Here is a 21,309-nt window from a genome sequence, read left to right on the forward strand (position 1 = left end):
ATGATTTTAGCGAGAAGTCGTTTTTCTGCTCGGTGAACACGGATCCTGCTAAATTTTCGACGTGCATTTGTAGCTATTACGTGTAGCAACATGTGCAAACTTTTAGAAAATCGCTCGTACGTCTCGTTTGGACAGAATTTTGACTTTCATGATTTTAGCGAGAAGTCGTTTTTCTGCTCGGTGAACACGGATCCTGCTAAATTTTCGACGTGCATTTGTAGCTATTACGTGTAGCAACATGTGCAAACTTTTAGAAAATCGCTCGTACGTCTCGTTTGGACAGAATTTTGACTTTCATGATTTTAGCGAGAAGTCGTTTTTCTGCTCGGTGAACACGGATCCTGCTAAATTTTCGACGTGCATTTGTAGCTATTACGTGTAGCAACATGTGCAAACTTTTAGAAAATCGCTCGTACGTCTCGTTTGGACAGAATTTTGACTTTCATGATTTTAGCGAGAAGTCGTTTTTCTGCTCGGTGAACACGGATCCTGCTAAATTTTCGACGTGCATTTGTAGCTATTACGTGTAGCAACATGTGCAAACTTTTAGAAAATCGCTCGTACGTCTCGTTTGGACAGAATTTTGACTTTCATGATTTTAGCGAGAAGTCGTTTTTCTGCTCGGTGAACACGGATCCTGCTAAATTTTCGACGTGCATTTGTAGCTATTACGTGTAGCAACATGTGCAAACTTTTAGAAAATCGCTCGTACGTCTCGTTTGGACAGAATTTTGACTTTCATGATTTTAGCGAGAAGTCGTTTTTCTGCTCGGTGAACACGGATCCTGCTAAATTTTCGACGTGCATTTGTAGCTATTACGTGTAGCAACATGTGCAAACTTTTAGAAAATCGCTCGTACGTCTCGTTTGGACAGAATTTTGACTTTCATGATTTTAGCGAGAAGTCGTTTTTCTGCTCGGTGAACACGGATCCTGCTAAATTTTCGACGTGCATTTGTAGCTATTACGTGTAGCAACATGTGCAAACTTTTAGAAAATCGCTCGTACGTCTCGTTTGGACAGAATTTTGACTTTCATGATTTTAGCGAGAAGTCGTTTTTCTGCTTGGTGAACACGGATCCTGCTAAATTTTCGACGTGCATTTGTAGCTATTACGTGTAGCAACATGTGCAAACTTTTAGAAAATCGCTCGTACGTCTCGTTTGGACAGAATTTTGACTTTCATGATTTTAGCGAGAAGTCGTTTTTCTGCTCGGTGAACACGGATCCTGCTAAATTTTCGACGTGCATTTGTAGCTATTACGTGTAGCAACATGTGCAAACTTTTAGAAAATCGCTCGTACGTCTCGTTTGGACAGAATTTTGACTTTCATGATTTTAGCGAGAAGTCGTTTTTCTGCTCGGTGAACACGGATCCTGCTAAATTTTCGACGTGCATTTGTAGCTATTACGTGTAGCAACATGTGCAAACTTTTAGAAAATCGCTCGTACGTCTCGTTTGGACAGAATTTTGACTTTCATGATTTTAGCGAGAAGTCGTTTTTCTGCTCGGTGAACACGGATCCTGCTAAATTTTCGACGTGCATTTGTAGCTATTACGTGTAGCAACATGTGCAAACTTTTAGAAAATCGCTCGTACGTCTCGTTTGGACAGAATTTTGACTTTCATGATTTTAGCGAGAAGTCGTTTTTCTGCTCGGTGAACACGGATCCTGCTAAATTTTCGACGTGCATTTGTAGCTATTACGTGTAGCAACATGTGCAAACTTTTAGAAAATCGCTCGTACGTCTCGTTTGGACAGAATTTTGACTTTCATGATTTTAGCGAGAAGTCGTTTTTCTGCTCGGTGAACACGGATCCTGCTAAATTTTCGACGTGCATTTGTAGCTATTACGTGTAGCAACATGTGCAAACTTTTAGAAAATCGCTCGTACGTCTCGTTTGGACAGAATTTTGACTTTCATGATTTTAGCGAGAAGTCGTTTTTCTGCTCGGTGAACACGGATCCTGCTAAATTTTCGACGTGCATTTGTAGCTATTACGTGTAGCAACATGTGCAAACTTTTAGAAAATCGCTCGTACGTCTCGTTTGGACAGAATTTTGACTTTCATGATTTTAGCGAGAAGTCGTTTTTCTGCTCGGTGAACACGGATCCTGCTAAATTTTCGACGTGCATTTGTAGCTATTACGTGTAGCAACATGTGCAAACTTTTAGAAAATCGCTCGTACGTCTCGTTTGGACAGAATTTTGACTTTCATGATTTTAGCGAGAAGTCGTTTTTCTGCTCGGTGAACACGGATCCTGCTAAATTTTCGACGTGCATTTGTAGCTATTACGTGTAGCAACATGTGCAAACTTTTAGAAAATCGCTCGTACGTCTCGTTTGGACAGAATTTTGACTTTCATGATTTTAGCGAGAAGTCGTTTTTCTGCTCGGTGAACACGGATCCTGCTAAATTTTCGACGTGCATTTGTAGCTATTACGTGTAGCAACATGTGCAAACTTTTAGAAAATCGCTCGTACGTCTCGTTTGGACAGAATTTTGACTTTCATGATTTTAGCGAGAAGTCGTTTTTCTGCTCGGTGAACACGGATCCTGCTAAATTTTCGACGTGCATTTGTAGCTATTACGTGTAGCAACATGTGCAAACTTTTAGAAAATCGCTCGTACGTCTCGTTTGGACAGAATTTTGACTTTCATGATTTTAGCGAGAAGTCGTTTTTCTGCTCGGTGAACACGGATCCTGCTAAATTTTCGACGTGCATTTGTAGCTATTACGTGTAGCAACATGTGCAAACTTTTAGAAAATCGCTCGTACGTCTCGTTTGGACAGAATTTTGACTTTCATGATTTTAGCGAGAAGTCGTTTTTCTGCTCGGTGAACACGGATCCTGCTAAATTTTCGACGTGCATTTGTAGCTATTACGTGTAGCAACATGTGCAAACTTTTAGAAAATCGCTCGTACGTCTCGTTTGGACAGAATTTTGACTTTCATGATTTTAGCGAGAAGTCGTTTTTCTGCTCGGTGAACACGGATCCTGCTAAATTTTCGACGTGCATTTGTAGCTATTACGTGTAGCAACATGTGCAAACTTTTAGAAAATCGCTCGTACGTCTCGTTTGGACAGAATTTTGACTTTCATGATTTTAGCGAGAAGTCGTTTTTCTGCTCGGTGAACACGGATCCTGCTAAATTTTCGACGTGCATTTGTAGCTATTACGTGTAGCAACATGTGCAAACTTTTAGAAAATCGCTCGTACGTCTCGTTTGGACAGAATTTTGACTTTCATGATTTTAGCGAGAAGTCGTTTTTCTGCTCGGTGAACACGGATCCTGCTAAATTTTCGACGTGCATTTGTAGCTATTACGTGTAGCAACATGTGCAAACTTTTAGAAAATCGCTCGTACGTCTCGTTTGGACAGAATTTTGACTTTCATGATTTTAGCGAGAAGTCGTTTTTCTGCTCGGTGAACACGGATCCTGCTAAATTTTCGACGTGCATTTGTAGCTATTACGTGTAGCAACATGTGCAAACTTTTAGAAAATCGCTCGTACGTCTCGTTTGGACAGAATTTTGACTTTCATGATTTTAGCGAGAAGTCGTTTTTCTGCTCGGTGAACACGGATCCTGCTAAATTTTCGACGTGCATTTGTAGCTATTACGTGTAGCAACATGTGCAAACTTTTAGAAAATCGCTCGTACGTCTCGTTTGGACAGAATTTTGACTTTCATGATTTTAGCGAGAAGTCGTTTTTCTGCTCGGTGAACACGGATCCTGCTAAATTTTCGACGTGCATTTGTAGCTATTACGTGTAGCAACATGTGCAAACTTTTAGAAAATCGCTCGTACGTCTCGTTTGGACAGAATTTTGACTTTCATGATTTTAGCGAGAAGTCGTTTTTCTGCTCGGTGAACACGGATCCTGCTAAATTTTCGACGTGCATTTGTAGCTATTACGTGTAGCAACATGTGCAAACTTTTAGAAAATCGCTCGTACGTCTCGTTTGGACAGAATTTTGACTTTCATGATTTTAGCGAGAAGTCGTTTTTCTGCTCGGTGAACACGGATCCTGCTAAATTTTCGACGTGCATTTGTAGCTATTACGTGTAGCAACATGTGCAAACTTTTAGAAAATCGCTCGTACGTCTCGTTTGGACAGAATTTTGACTTTCATGATTTTAGCGAGAAGTCGTTTTTCTGCTCGGTGAACACGGATCCTGCTAAATTTTCGACGTGCATTTGTAGCTATTACGTGTAGCAACATGTGCAAACTTTTAGAAAATCGCTCGTACGTCTCGTTTGGACAGAATTTTGACTTTCATGATTTTAGCGAGAAGTCGTTTTTCTGCTCGGTGAACACGGATCCTGCTAAATTTTCGACGTGCATTTGTAGCTATTACGTGTAGCAACATGTGCAAACTTTTAGAAAATCGCTCGTACGTCTCGTTTGGACAGAATTTTGACTTTCATGATTTTAGCGAGAAGTCGTTTTTCTGCTCGGTGAACACGGATCCTGCTAAATTTTCGACGTGCATTTGTAGCTATTACGTGTAGCAACATGTGCAAACTTTTAGAAAATCGCTCGTACGTCTCGTTTGGACAGAATTTTGACTTTCATGATTTTAGCGAGAAGTCGTTTTTCTGCTCGGTGAACACGGATCCTGCTAAATTTTCGACGTGCATTTGTAGCTATTACGTGTAGCAACATGTGCAAACTTTTAGAAAATCGCTCGTACGTCTCGTTTGGACAGAATTTTGACTTTCATGATTTTAGCGAGAAGTCGTTTTTCTGCTCGGTGAACACGGATCCTGCTAAATTTTCGACGTGCATTTGTAGCTATTACGTGTAGCAACATGTGCAAACTTTTAGAAAATCGCTCGTACGTCTCGTTTGGACAGAATTTTGACTTTCATGATTTTAGCGAGAAGTCGTTTTTCTGCTCGGTGAACACGGATCCTGCTAAATTTTCGACGTGCATTTGTAGCTATTACGTGTAGCAACATGTGCAAACTTTTAGAAAATCGCTCGTACGTCTCGTTTGGACAGAATTTTGACTTTCATGATTTTAGCGAGAAGTCGTTTTTCTGCTCGGTGAACACGGATCCTGCTAAATTTTCGACGTGCATTTGTAGCTATTACGTGTAGCAACATGTGCAAACTTTTAGAAAATCGCTCGTACGTCTCGTTTGGACAGAATTTTGACTTTCATGATTTTAGCGAGAAGTCGTTTTTCTGCTCGGTGAACACGGATCCTGCTAAATTTTCGACGTGCATTTGTAGCTATTACGTGTAGCAACATGTGCAAACTTTTAGAAAATCGCTCGTACGTCTCGTTTGGACAGAATTTTGACTTTCATGATTTTAGCGAGAAGTCGTTTTTCTGCTCGGTGAACACGGATCCTGCTAAATTTTCGACGTGCATTTGTAGCTATTACGTGTAGCAACATGTGCAAACTTTTAGAAAATCGCTCGTACGTCTCGTTTGGACAGAATTTTGACTTTCATGATTTTAGCGAGAAGTCGTTTTTCTGCTCGGTGAACACGGATCCTGCTAAATTTTCGACGTGCATTTGTAGCTATTACGTGTAGCAACATGTGCAAACTTTTAGAAAATCGCTCGTACGTCTCGTTTGGACAGAATTTTGACTTTCATGATTTTAGCGAGAAGTCGTTTTTCTGCTCGGTGAACACGGATCCTGCTAAATTTTCGACGTGCATTTGTAGCTATTACGTGTAGCAACATGTGCAAACTTTTAGAAAATCGCTCGTACGTCTCGTTTGGACAGAATTTTGACTTTCATGATTTTAGCGAGAAGTCGTTTTTCTGCTCGGTGAACACGGATCCTGCTAAATTTTCGACGTGCATTTGTAGCTATTACGTGTAGCAACATGTGCAAACTTTTAGAAAATCGCTCGTACGTCTCGTTTGGACAGAATTTTGACTTTCATGATTTTAGCGAGAAGTCGTTTTTCTGCTCGGTGAACACGGATCCTGCTAAATTTTCGACGTGCATTTGTAGCTATTACGTGTAGCAACATGTGCAAACTTTTAGAAAATCGCTCGTACGTCTCGTTTGGACAGAATTTTGACTTTCATGATTTTAGCGAAGAATGCTCTACTCTCGTTTGGACCAGAATTTTGACTTTCATGATTTTAGCGAGAAGTCGTTTTTCTGCTCGGTGAACACGGATCCTGCTAAATTCGACATTTGTAGCTATTACGTGTAGCAACATGTGCAAACTTTTAGAAAATCGCTCGTACGTCTCGTTTGGACAGAATTTTGACTTTCATGATTTTAGCGAGAAGTTTTTGTAGCTATTACGTGTAGCAACATGTGCAAACTTTTAGAAAATCGCTCGTACGTCTCGTTTGGACAGAATTTTGACTTTCATGATTTTAGCGAGAAGTCGTTTTTCTGCTCGGTGAACACGGATCCTGCTAAATTTTCGACGTGCATTTGTAGCTATTACGTGTAGCAACATGTGCAAACTTTTAGAAAATCGCTCGTACGTCTCGTTTGGACAGAATTTTGACTTTCATGATTTTAGCGAGAAGTCGTTTTTCTGCTCGGTGAACACGGATCCTGCTAAATTTTCGACGTGCATTTGTAGCTATTACGTGTAGCAACATGTGCAAACTTTTAGAAAATCGCTCGTACGTCTCGTTTGGACAGAATTTTGACTTTCATGATTTTAGCGAGAAGTCGTTTTTCTGCTCGGTGAACACGGATCCTGCTAAATTTTCGACGTGCATTTGTAGCTATTACGTGTAGCAACATGTGCAAACTTTTAGAAAATCGCTCGTACGTCTCGTTTGGACAGAATTTTGACTTTCATGATTTTAGCGAGAAGTCGTTTTTCTGCTCGGTGAACACGGATCCTGCTAAATTTTCGACGTGCATTTGTAGCTATTACGTGTAGCAACATGTGCAAACTTTTAGAAAATCGCTCGTACGTCTCGTTTGGACAGAATTTTGACTTTCATGATTTTAGCGAGAAGTCGTTTTTCTGCTCGGTGAACACGGATCCTGCTAAATTTTCGACGTGCATTTGTAGCTATTACGTGTAGCAACATGTGCAAACTTTTAGAAAATCGCTCGTACGTCTCGTTTGGACAGAATTTTGACTTTCATGATTTTAGCGAGAAGTCGTTTTTCTGCTCGGTGAACACGGATCCTGCTAAATTTTCGACGTGCATTTGTAGCTATTACGTGTAGCAACATGTGCAAACTTTTAGAAAATCGCTCGTACGTCTCGTTTGGACAGAATTTTGACTTTCATGATTTTAGCGAGAAGTCGTTTTTCTGCTCGGTGAACACGGATCCTGCTAAATTTTCGACGTGCATTTGTAGCTATTACGTGTAGCAACATGTGCAAACTTTTAGAAAATCGCTCGTACGTCTCGTTTGGACAGAATTTTGACTTTCATGATTTTAGCGAGAAGTCGTTTTTCTGCTCGGTGAACACGGATCCTGCTAAATTTTCGACGTGCATTTGTAGCTATTACGTGTAGCAACATGTGCAAACTTTTAGAAAATCGCTCGTACGTCTCGTTTGGACAGAATTTTGACTTTCATGATTTTAGCGAGAAGTCGTTTTTCTGCTCGGTGAACACGGATCCTGCTAAATTTTCGACGTGCATTTGTAGCTATTACGTGTAGCAACATGTGCAAACTTTTAGAAAATCGCTCGTACGTCTCGTTTGGACAGAATTTTGACTTTCATGATTTTAGCGAGAAGTCGTTTTTCTGCTCGGTGAACACGGATCCTGCTAAATTTTCGACGTGCATTTGTAGCTATTACGTGTAGCAACATGTGCAAACTTTTAGAAAATCGCTCGTACGTCTCGTTTGGACAGAATTTTGACTTTCATGATTTTAGCGAGAAGTCGTTTTTCTGCTCGGTGAACACGGATCCTGCTAAATTTTCGACGTGCATTTGTAGCTATTACGTGTAGCAACATGTGCAAACTTTTAGAAAATCGCTCGTACGTCTCGTTTGGACAGAATTTTGACTTTCATGATTTTAGCGAGAAGTCGTTTTTCTGCTCGGTGAACACGGATCCTGCTAAATTTTCGACGTGCATTTGTAGCTATTACGTGTAGCAACATGTGCAAACTTTTAGAAAATCGCTCGTACGTCTCGTTTGGACAGAATTTTGACTTTCATGATTTTAGCGAGAAGTCGTTTTTCTGCTCGGTGAACACGGATCCTGCTAAATTTTCGACGTGCATTTGTAGCTATTACGTGTAGCAACATGTGCAAACTTTTAGAAAATCGCTCGTACGTCTCGTTTGGACAGAATTTTGACTTTCATGATTTTAGCGAGAAGTCGTTTTTCTGCTCGGTGAACACGGATCCTGCTAAATTTTCGACGTGCATTTGTAGCTATTACGTGTAGCAACATGTGCAAACTTTTAGAAAATCGCTCGTACCTCTCGTTTGGACAGAATTTTGACTTTCATGATTTTAGCGAGAAGTCGTTTTTCTGCTCGGTGAACACGGATCCTGCTAAATTTTCGACGTGCATTTGTAGCTATTACGTGTAGCAACATGTGCAAACTTTTAGAAAATCGCTCGTACGTCTCGTTTGGACAGAATTTTGACTTTCATGATTTTAGCGAGAAGTCGTTTTTCTGCTCGGTGAACACGGATCCTGCTAAATTTTCGACGTGCATTTGTAGCTATTACGTGTAGCAACATGTGCAAACTTTTAGAAAATCGCTCGTACGTCTCGTTTGGACAGAATTTTGACTTTCATGATTTTAGCGAGAAGTCGTTTTTCTGCTCGGTGAACACGGATCCTGCTAAATTTTCGACGTGCATTTGTAGCTATTACGTGTAGCAACATGTGCAAACTTTTAGAAAATCGCTCGTACGTCTCGTTTGGACAGAATTTTGACTTTCATGATTTTAGCGAGAAGTCGTTTTTCTGCTCGGTGAACACGGATCCTGCTAAATTTTCGACGTGCATTTGTAGCTATTACGTGTAGCAACATGTGCAAACTTTTAGAAAATCGCTCGTACGTCTCGTTTGGACAGAATTTTGACTTTCATGATTTTAGCGAGAAGTCGTTTTTCTGCTCGGTGAACACGGATCCTGCTAAATTTTCGACGTGCATTTGTAGCTATTACGTGTAGCAACATGTGCAAACTTTTAGAAAATCGCTCGTACGTCTCGTTTGGACAGAATTTTGACTTTCATGATTTTAGCGAGAAGTCGTTTTTCTGCTCGGTGAACACGGATCCTGCTAAATTTTCGACGTGCATTTGTAGCTATTACGTGTAGCAACATGTGCAAACTTTTAGAAAATCGCTCGTACGTCTCGTTTGGACAGAATTTTGACTTTCATGATTTTAGCGAGAAGTCGTTTTTCTGCTCGGTGAACACGGATCCTGCTAAATTTTCGACGTGCATTTGTAGCTATTACGTGTAGCAACATGTGCAAACTTTTAGAAAATCGCTCGTACGTCTCGTTTGGACAGAATTTTGACTTTCATGATTTTAGCGAGAAGTCGTTTTTCTGCTCGGTGAACACGGATCCTGCTAAATTTTCGACGTGCATTTGTAGCTATTACGTGTAGCAACATGTGCAAACTTTTAGAAAATCGCTCGTACGTCTCGTTTGGACAGAATTTTGACTTTCATGATTTTAGCGAGAAGTCGTTTTTCTGCTCGGTGAACACGGATCCTGCTAAATTTTCGACGTGCATTTGTAGCTATTACGTGTAGCAACATGTGCAAACTTTTAGAAAATCGCTCGTACGTCTCGTTTGGACAGAATTTTGACTTTCATGATTTTAGCGAGAAGTCGTTTTTCTGCTCGGTGAACACGGATCCTGCTAAATTTTCGACGTGCATTTGTAGCTATTACGTGTAGCAACATGTGCAAACTTTTAGAAAATCGCTCGTACGTCTCGTTTGGACAGAATTTTGACTTTCATGATTTTAGCGAGAAGTCGTTTTTCTGCTCGGTGAACACGGATCCTGCTAAATTTTCGACGTGCATTTGTAGCTATTACGTGTAGCAACATGTGCAAACTTTTAGAAAATCGCTCGTACGTCTCGTTTGGACAGAATTTTGACTTTCATGATTTTAGCGAGAAGTCGTTTTTCTGCTCGGTGAACACGGATCCTGCTAAATTTTCGACGTGCATTTGTAGCTATTACGTGTAGCAACATGTGCAAACTTTTAGAAAATCGCTCGTACGTCTCGTTTGGACAGAATTTTGACTTTCATGATTTTAGCGAGAAGTCGTTTTTCTGCTCGGTGAACACGGATCCTGCTAAATTTTCGACGTGCATTTGTAGCTATTACGTGTAGCAACATGTGCAAACTTTTAGAAAATCGCTCGTACGTCTCGTTTGGACAGAATTTTGACTTTCATGATTTTAGCGAGAAGTCGTTTTTCTGCTCGGTGAACACGGATCCTGCTAAATTTTCGACGTGCATTTGTAGCTATTACGTGTAGCAACATGTGCAAACTTTTAGAAAATCGCTCGTACGTCTCGTTTGGACAGAATTTTGACTTTCATGATTTTAGCGAGAAGTCGTTTTTCTGCTCGGTGAACACGGATCCTGCTAAATTTTCGACGTGCATTTGTAGCTATTACGTGTAGCAACATGTGCAAACTTTTAGAAAATCGCTCGTACGTCTCGTTTGGACAGAATTTTGACTTTCATGATTTTAGCGAGAAGTCGTTTTTCTGCTCGGTGAACACGGATCCTGCTAAATTTTCGACGTGCATTTGTAGCTATTACGTGTAGCAACATGTGCAAACTTTTAGAAAATCGCTCGTACGTCTCGTTTGGACAGAATTTTGACTTTCATGATTTTAGCGAGAAGTCGTTTTTCTGCTCGGTGAACACGGATCCTGCTAAATTTTCGACGTGCATTTGTAGCTATTACGTGTAGCAACATGTGCAAACTTTTAGAAAATCGCTCGTACGTCTCGTTTGGACAGAATTTTGACTTTCATGATTTTAGCGAGAAGTCGTTTTTCTGCTCGGTGAACACGGATCCTGCTAAATTTTCGACGTGCATTTGTAGCTATTACGTGTAGCAACATGTGCAAACTTTTAGAAAATCGCTCGTACGTCTCGTTTGGACAGAATTTTGACTTTCATGATTTTAGCGAGAAGTCGTTTTTCTGCTCGGTGAACACGGATCCTGCTAAATTTTCGACGTGCATTTGTAGCTATTACGTGTAGCAACATGTGCAAACTTTTAGAAAATCGCTCGTACGTCTCGTTTGGACAGAATTTTGACTTTCATGATTTTAGCGAGAAGTCGTTTTTCTGCTCGGTGAACACGGATCCTGCTAAATTTTCGACGTGCATTTGTAGCTATTACGTGTAGCAACATGTGCAAACTTTTAGAAAATCGCTCGTACGTCTCGTTTGGACAGAATTTTGACTTTCATGATTTTAGCGAGAAGTCGTTTTTCTGCTCGGTGAACACGGATCCTGCTAAATTTTCGACGTGCATTTGTAGCTATTACGTGTAGCAACATGTGCAAACTTTTAGAAAATCGCTCGTACGTCTCGTTTGGACAGAATTTTGACTTTCATGATTTTAGCGAGAAGTCGTTTTTCTGCTCGGTGAACACGGATCCTGCTAAATTTTCGACGTGCATTTGTAGCTATTACGTGTAGCAACATGTGCAAACTTTTAGAAAATCGCTCGTACGTCTCGTTTGGACAGAATTTTGACTTTCATGATTTTAGCGAGAAGTCGTTTTTCTGCTCGGTGAACACGGATCCTGCTAAATTTTCGACGTGCATTTGTAGCTATTACGTGTAGCAACATGTGCAAACTTTTAGAAAATCGCTCGTACGTCTCGTTTGGACAGAATTTTGACTTTCATGATTTTAGCGAGAAGTCGTTTTTCTGCTCGGTGAACACGGATCCTGCTAAATTTTCGACGTGCATTTGTAGCTATTACGTGTAGCAACATGTGCAAACTTTTAGAAAATCGCTCGTACGTCTCGTTTGGACAGAATTTTGACTTTCATGATTTTAGCGAGAAGTCGTTTTTCTGCTCGGTGAACACGGATCCTGCTAAATTTTCGACGTGCATTTGTAGCTATTACGTGTAGCAACATGTGCAAACTTTTAGAAAATCGCTCGTACGTCTCGTTTGGACAGAATTTTGACTTTCATGATTTTAGCGAGAAGTCGTTTTTCTGCTCGGTGAACACGGATCCTGCTAAATTTTCGACGTGCATTTGTAGCTATTACGTGTAGCAACATGTGCAAACTTTTAGAAAATCGCTCGTACGTCTCGTTTGGACAGAATTTTGACTTTCATGATTTTAGCGAGAAGTCGTTTTTCTGCTCGGTGAACACGGATCCTGCTAAATTTTCGACGTGCATTTGTAGCTATTACGTGTAGCAACATGTGCAAACTTTTAGAAAATCGCTCGTACGTCTCGTTTGGACAGAATTTTGACTTTCATGATTTTAGCGAGAAGTCGTTTTTCTGCTCGGTGAACACGGATCCTGCTAAATTTTCGACGTGCATTTGTAGCTATTACGTGTAGCAACATGTGCAAACTTTTAGAAAATCGCTCGTACGTCTCGTTTGGACAGAATTTTGACTTTCATGATTTTAGCGAGAAGTCGTTTTTCTGCTCGGTGAACACGGATCCTGCTAAATTTTCGACGTGCATTTGTAGCTATTACGTGTAGCAACATGTGCAAACTTTTAGAAAATCGCTCGTACGTCTCGTTTGGACAGAATTTTGACTTTCATGATTTTAGCGAGAAGTCGTTTTTCTGCTCGGTGAACACGGATCCTGCTAAATTTTCGACGTGCATTTGTAGCTATTACGTGTAGCAACATGTGCAAACTTTTAGAAAATCGCTCGTACGTCTCGTTTGGACAGAATTTTGACTTTCATGATTTTAGCGAGAAGTCGTTTTTCTGCTCGGTGAACACGGATCCTGCTAAATTTTCGACGTGCATTTGTAGCTATTACGTGTAGCAACATGTGCAAACTTTTAGAAAATCGCTCGTACGTCTCGTTTGGACAGAATTTTGACTTTCATGATTTTAGCGAGAAGTCGTTTTTCTGCTCGGTGAACACGGATCCTGCTAAATTTTCGACGTGCATTTGTAGCTATTACGTGTAGCAACATGTGCAAACTTTTAGAAAATCGCTCGTACGTCTCGTTTGGACAGAATTTTGACTTTCATGATTTTAGCGAGAAGTCGTTTTTCTGCTCGGTGAACACGGATCCTGCTAAATTTTCGACGTGCATTTGTAGCTATTACGTGTAGCAACATGTGCAAACTTTTAGAAAATCGCTCGTACGTCTCGTTTGGACAGAATTTTGACTTTCATGATTTTAGCGAGAAGTCGTTTTTCTGCTCGGTGAACACGGATCCTGCTAAATTTTCGACGTGCATTTGTAGCTATTACGTGTAGCAACATGTGCAAACTTTTAGAAAATCGCTCGTACGTCTCGTTTGGACAGAATTTTGACTTTCATGATTTTAGCGAGAAGTCGTTTTTCTGCTCGGTGAACACGGATCCTGCTAAATTTTCGACGTGCATTTGTAGCTATTACGTGTAGCAACATGTGCAAACTTTTAGAAAATCGCTCGTACGTCTCGTTTGGACAGAATTTTGACTTTCATGATTTTAGCGAGAAGTCGTTTTTCTGCTCGGTGAACACGGATCCTGCTAAATTTTCGACGTGCATTTGTAGCTATTACGTGTAGCAACATGTGCAAACTTTTAGAAAATCGCTCGTACGTCTCGTTTGGACAGAATTTTGACTTTCATGATTTTAGCGAGAAGTCGTTTTTCTGCTCGGTGAACACGGATCCTGCTAAATTTTCGACGTGCATTTGTAGCTATTACGTGTAGCAACATGTGCAAACTTTTAGAAAATCGCTCGTACGTCTCGTTTGGACAGAATTTTGACTTTCATGATTTTAGCGAGAAGTCGTTTTTCTGCTCGGTGAACACGGATCCTGCTAAATTTTCGACGTGCATTTGTAGCTATTACGTGTAGCAACATGTGCAAACTTTTAGAAAATCGCTCGTACGTCTCGTTTGGACAGAATTTTGACTTTCATGATTTTAGCGAGAAGTCGTTTTTCTGCTCGGTGAACACGGATCCTGCTAAATTTTCGACGTGCATTTGTAGCTATTACGTGTAGCAACATGTGCAAACTTTTAGAAAATCGCTCGTACGTCTCGTTTGGACAGAATTTTGACTTTCATGATTTTAGCGAGAAGTCGTTTTTCTGCTCGGTGAACACGGATCCTGCTAAATTTTCGACGTGCATTTGTAGCTATTACGTGTAGCAACATGTGCAAACTTTTAGAAAATCGCTCGTACGTCTCGTTTGGACAGAATTTTGACTTTCATGATTTTAGCGAGAAGTCGTTTTTCTGCTCGGTGAACACGGATCCTGCTAAATTTTCGACGTGCATTTGTAGCTATTACGTGTAGCAACATGTGCAAACTTTTAGAAAATCGCTCGTACGTCTCGTTTGGACAGAATTTTGACTTTCATGATTTTAGCGAGAAGTCGTTTTTCTGCTCGGTGAACACGGATCCTGCTAAATTTTCGACGTGCATTTGTAGCTATTACGTGTAGCAACATGTGCAAACTTTTAGAAAATCGCTCGTACGTCTCGTTTGGACAGAATTTTGACTTTCATGATTTTAGCGAGAAGTCGTTTTTCTGCTCGGTGAACACGGATCCTGCTAAATTTTCGACGTGCATTTGTAGCTATTACGTGTAGCAACATGTGCAAACTTTTAGAAAATCGCTCGTACGTCTCGTTTGGACAGAATTTTGACTTTCATGATTTTAGCGAGAAGTCGTTTTTCTGCTCGGTGAACACGGATCCTGCTAAATTTTCGACGTGCATTTGTAGCTATTACGTGTAGCAACATGTGCAAACTTTTAGAAAATCGCTCGTACGTCTCGTTTGGACAGAATTTTGACTTTCATGATTTTAGCGAGAAGTCGTTTTTCTGCTCGGTGAACACGGATCCTGCTAAATTTTCGACGTGCATTTGTAGCTATTACGTGTAGCAACATGTGCAAACTTTTAGAAAATCGCTCGTACGTCTCGTTTGGACAGAATTTTGACTTTCATGATTTTAGCGAGAAGTCGTTTTTCTGCTCGGTGAACACGGATCCTGCTAAATTTTCGACGTGCATTTGTAGCTATTACGTGTAGCAACATGTGCAAACTTTTAGAAAATCGCTCGTACGTCTCGTTTGGACAGAATTTTGACTTTCATGATTTTAGCGAGAAGTCGTTTTTCTGCTCGGTGAACACGGATCCTGCTAAATTTTCGACGTGCATTTGTAGCTATTACGTGTAGCAACATGTGCAAACTTTTAGAAAATCGCTCGTACGTCTCGTTTGGACAGAATTTTGACTTTCATGATTTTAGCGAGAAGTCGTTTTTCTGCTCGGTGAACACGGATCCTGCTAAATTTTCGACGTGCATTTGTAGCTATTACGTGTAGCAACATGTGCAAACTTTTAGAAAATCGCTCGTACGTCTCGTTTGGACAGAATTTTGACTTTCATGATTTTAGCGAGAAGTCGTTTTTCTGCTCGGTGAACACGGATCCTGCTAAATTTTCGACGTGCATTTGTAGCTATTACGTGTAGCAACATGTGCAAACTTTTAGAAAATCGCTCGTACGTCTCGTTTGGACAGAATTTTGACTTTCATGATTTTAGCGAGAAGTCGTTTTTCTGCTCGGTGAACACGGATCCTGCTAAATTTTCGACGTGCATTTGTAGCTATTACGTGTAGCAACATGTGCAAACTTTTAGAAAATCGCTCGTACGTCTCGTTTGGACAGAATTTTGACTTTCATGATTTTAGCGAGAAGTCGTTTTTCTGCTCGGTGAACACGGATCCTGCTAAATTTTCGACGTGCATTTGTAGCTATTACGTGTAGCAACATGTGCAAACTTTTAGAAAATCGCTCGTACGTCTCGTTTGGACAGAATTTTGACTTTCATGATTTTAGCGAGAAGTCGTTTTTCTGCTCGGTGAACACGGATCCTGCTAAATTTTCGACGTGCATTTGTAGCTATTACGTGTAGCAACATGTGCAAACTTTTAGAAAATCGCTCGTACGTCTCGTTTGGACAGAATTTTGACTTTCATGATTTTAGCGAGAAGTCGTTTTTCTGCTCGGTGAACACGGATCCTGCTAAATTTTCGACGTGCATTTGTAGCTATTACGTGTAGCAACATGTGCAAACTTTTAGAAAATCGCTCGTACGTCTCGTTTGGACAGAATTTTGACTTTCATGATTTTAGCGAGAAGTCGTTTTTCTGCTCGGTGAACACGGATCCTGCTAAATTTTCGACGTGCATTTGTAGCTATTACGTGTAGCAACATGTGCAAACTTTTAGAAAATCGCTCGTACGTCTCGTTTGGACAGAATTTTGACTTTCATGATTTTAGCGAGAAGTCGTTTTTCTGCTCGGTGAACACGGATCCTGCTAAATTTTCGACGTGCATTTGTAGCTATTACGTGTAGCAACATGTGCAAACTTTTAGAAAATCGCTCGTACGTCTCGTTTGGACAGAATTTTGACTTTCATGATTTTAGCGAGAAGTCGTTTTTCTGCTCGGTGAACACGGATCCTGCTAAATTTTCGACGTGCATTTGTAGCTATTACGTGTAGCAACATGTGCAAACTTTTAGAAAATCGCTCGTACGTCTCGTTTGGACAGAATTTTGACTTTCATGATTTTAGCGAGAAGTCGTTTTTCTGCTCGGTGAACACGGATCCTGCTAAATTTTCGACGTGCATTTGTAGCTATTACGTGTAGCAACATGTGCAAACTTTTAGAAAATCGCTCGTACGTCTCGTTTGGACAGAATTTTGACTTTCATGATTTTAGCGAGAAGTCGTTTTTCTGCTCGGTGAACACGGATCCTGCTAAATTTTCGACGTGCATTTGTAGCTATTACGTGTAGCAACATGTGCAAACTTTTAGAAAATCGCTCGTACGTCTCGTTTGGACAGAATTTTGACTTTCATGATTTTAGCGAGAAGTCGTTTTTCTGCTCGGTGAACACGGATCCTGCTAAATTTTCGACGTGCATTTGTAGCTATTACGTGTAGCAACATGTGCAAACTTTTAGAAAATCGCTCGTACGTCTCGTTTGGACAGAATTTTGACTTTCATGATTTTAGCGAGAAGTCGTTTTTCTGCTCGGTGAACACGGATCCTGCTAAATTTTCGACGTGCATTTGTAGCTATTACGTGTAGCAACATGTGCAAACTTTTAGAAAATCGCTCGTACGTCTCGTTTGGACAGAATTTTGACTTTCATGATTTTAGCGAGAAGTCGTTTTTCTGCTCGGTGAACACGGATCCTGCTAAATTTTCGACGTGCATTTGTAGCTATTACGTGTAGCAACATGTGCAAACTTTTAGAAAATCGCTCGTACGTCTCGTTTGGACAGAATTTTGACTTTCATGATTTTAGCGAGAAGTCGTTTTTCTGCTCGGTGAACACGGATCCTGCTAAATTTTCGACGTGCATTTGTAGCTATTACGTGTAGCAACATGTGCAAACTTTTAGAAAATCGCTCGTACGTCTCGTTTGGACAGAATTTTGACTTTCATGATTTTAGCGAGAAGTCGTTTTTCTGCTCGGTGAACACGGATCCTGCTAAATTTTCGACGTGCATTTGTAGCTATTACGTGTAGCAACATGTGCAAACTTTTAGAAAATCGCTCGTACGTCTCGTTTGGACAGAATTTTGACTTTCATGATTTTAGCGAGAAGTCGTTTTTCTGCTCGGTGAACACGGATCCTGCTAAATTTTCGACGTGCATTTGTAGCTATTACGTGTAGCAACATGTGCAAACTTTTAGAAAATCGCTCGTACGTCTCGTTTGGACAGAATTTTGACTTTCATGATTTTAGCGAGAAGTCGTTTTTCTGCTCGGTGAACACGGATCCTGCTAAATTTTCGACGTGCATTTGTAGCTATTACGTGTAGCAACATGTGCAAACTTTTAGAAAATCGCTCGTACGTCTCGTTTGGACAGAATTTTGACTTTCATGATTTTAGCGAGAAGTCGTTTTTCTGCTCGGTGAACACGGATCCTGCTAAATTTTCGACGTGCATTTGTAGCTATTACGTGTAGCAACATGTGCAAACTTTTAGAAAATCGCTCGTACGTCTCGTTTGGACAGAATTTTGACTTTCATGATTTTAGCGAGAAGTCGTTTTTCTGCTCGGTGAACACGGATCCTGCTAAATTTTCGACGTGCATTTGTAGCTATTACGTGTAGCAACATGTGCAAACTTTTAGAAAATCGCTCGTACGTCTCGTTTGGACAGAATTTTGACTTTCATGATTTTAGCGAGAAGTCGTTTTTCTGCTCGGTGAACACGGATCCTGCTAAATTTTCGACGTGCATTTGTAGCTATTACGTGTAGCAACATGTGCAAACTTTTAGAAAATCGCTCGTACGTCTCGTTTGGACAGAATTTTGACTTTCATGATTTTAGCGAGAAGTCGTTTTTCTGCTCGGTGAACACGGATCCTGCTAAATTTTCGACGTGCATTTGTAGCTATTACGTGTAGCAACATGTGCAAACTTTTAGAAAATCGCTCGTACGTCTCGTTTGGACAGAATTTTGACTTTCATGATTTTAGCGAGAAGTCGTTTTTCTGCTCGGTGAACACGGATCCTGCTAAATTTTCGACGTGCATTTGTAGCTATTACGTGTAGCAACATGTGCAAACTTTTAGAAAATCGCTCGTACGTCTCGTTTGGACAGAATTTTGACTTTCATGATTTTAGCGAGAAGTCGTTTTTCTGCTCGGTGAACACGGATCCTGCTAAATTTTCGACGTGCATTTGTAGCTATTACGTGTAGCAACATGTGCAAACTTTTAGAAAATCGCTCGTACGTCTCGTTTGGACAGAATTTTGACTTTCATGATTTTAGCGAGAAGTCGTTTTTCTGCTCGGTGAACACGGATCCTGCTAAATTTTCGACGTGCATTTGTAGCTATTACGTGTAGCAACATGTGCAAACTTTTAGAAAATCGCTCGTACGTCTCGTTTGGACAGAATTTTGACTTTCATGATTTTAGCGAGAAGTCGTTTTTCTGCTCGGTGAACACGGATCCTGCTAAATTTTCGACGTGCATTTGTAGCTATTACGTGTAGCAACATGTGCAAACTTTTAGAAAATCGCTCGTACGTCTCGTTTGGACAGAATTTTGACTTTCATGATTTTAGCGAGAAGTCGTTTTTCTGCTCGGTGAACACGGATCCTGCTAAATTTTCGACGTGCATTTGTAGCTATTACGTGTAGCAACATGTGCAAACTTTTAGAAAATCGCTCGTACGTCTCGTTTGGACAGAATTTTGACTTTCATGATTTTAGCGAGAAGTCGTTTTTCTGCTCGGTGAACACGGATCCTGCTAAATTTTCGACGTGCATTTGTAGCTATTACGTGTAGCAACATGTGCAAACTTTTAGAAAATCGCTCGTACGTCTCGTTTGGACAGAATTTTGACTTTCATGATTTTAGCGAGAAGTCGTTTTTCTGCTCGGTGAACACGGATCCTGCTAAATTTTCGACGTGCATTTGTAGCTATTACGTGTAGCAACATGTGCAAACTTTTAGAAAATCGCTCGTACGTCTCGTTTGGACAGAATTTTGACTTTCATGATTTTAGCGAGAAGTCGTTTTTCTGCTCGGTGAACACGGATCCTGCTAAATTTTCGACGTGCATTTGTAGCTATTACGTGTAGCAACATGTGCAAACTTTTAGAAAATCGCTCGTACGTCTCGTTTGGACAGAATTTTGACTTTCATGATTTTAGCGAGAAGTCGTTTTTCTGCTCGGTGAACACGGATCCTGCTAAATTTTCGACGTGCATTTGTAGCTATTACGTGTAGCAACATGTGCAAACTTTTAGAAAATCGCTCGTACGTCTCGTTTGGACAGAATTTTGACTTTCATGATTTTAGCGAGAAGTCGTTTTTCTGCTCGGTGAACACGGATCCTGCTAAATTTTCGACGTGCATTTGTAGCTATTACGTGTAGCAACATGTGCAAACTTTTAGAAAATCGCTCGTACGTCTCGTTTGGACAGAATTTTGACTTTCATGATTTTAGCGAGAAGTCGTTTTTCTGCTCGGTGAACACGGATCCTGCTAAATTTTCGACGTGCATTTGTAGCTATTACGTGTAGCAACATGTGCAAACTTTTAGAAAATCGCTCGTACGTCTCGTTTGGACAGAATTTTGACTTTCATGATTTTAGCGAGAAGTCGTTTTTCTGCTCGGTGAACACGGATCCTGCTAAATTTTCGACGTGCATTTGTAGCTATTACGTGTAGCAACATGTGCAAACTTTTAGAAAATCGCTCGTACGTCTCGTTTGGACAGAATTTTGACTTTCATGATTTTAGCGAGAAGTCGTTTTTCTGCTCGGTGAACACGGATCCAAGTCGTTTTTCTGCTCGGTGAACACGGATCCTGCTAAATTTTCGACGTGCATTTGTAGCTATTACGTGTAGCAACATGTGCATCGTACGTCTCGTTTGGACAGAATTTGACTTTCATGATTTTAGCGAGAAGTCGTTTTTCTGCTCGGTAACGTTTCGACGTGCATTTGTAGCTATTACGTGTAGCAACATGTGCAAACTTTTAGAAAATCGCTCGTACGTCTCGTTTGGACAGAATTTTGACTTTCATGATTTTAGCGAGTATAAGTCGTTTTTCTGCTCGGTGAACACGGATCCTGCTAAATTTTCGACGTGCATTTGTAGCTATTACGTGTAGCAACATGTGCAAACTTTTAGAAAATCGCTCGTACGTCTCGTTTGGACAGAATTTTGACTTTCATGATTTTAGCGAGAAGTCGTTTTTCTGCTCGGTGAACACGGATCCTGCTAAATTTTCGACGTGCATTTGTAGCTATTACGTGTAGCAACATGTGCAAACTTTTAGAAAATCGCTCGTACGTCTCGTTTGGACAGAATTTTGACTTTCATGATTTAGCGAGAAGTCGTTTTTCTGCTCGGTGAACACGGATCCTGCTAAATTTTCGACGTGCATTTGTAGCTATTACGTGTAGCAACATGTGCAAACTTTTAGAAAATCGCTCGTACGTCTCGTTTGGACAGAATTTTGACTTTCATGATTTTAGCGAGAAGTCGTTTTTCTGCTCGGTGAACACGGATCCTGCTAAATTTTCGACGTGCATTTGTAGCTATTACGTGTAGCAACATGTGCAAACTTTTAGAAAATCGCTCGTACGTCTCGTTTGGACAGAATTTTGACT

This window comes from Colletes latitarsis, chromosome 14 (genome assembly GCF_051014445.1).
Source record: "Colletes latitarsis isolate SP2378_abdomen chromosome 14, iyColLati1, whole genome shotgun sequence".
Classification (NCBI taxonomy): Eukaryota; Metazoa; Arthropoda; class Insecta; order Hymenoptera; family Colletidae; genus Colletes; species Colletes latitarsis.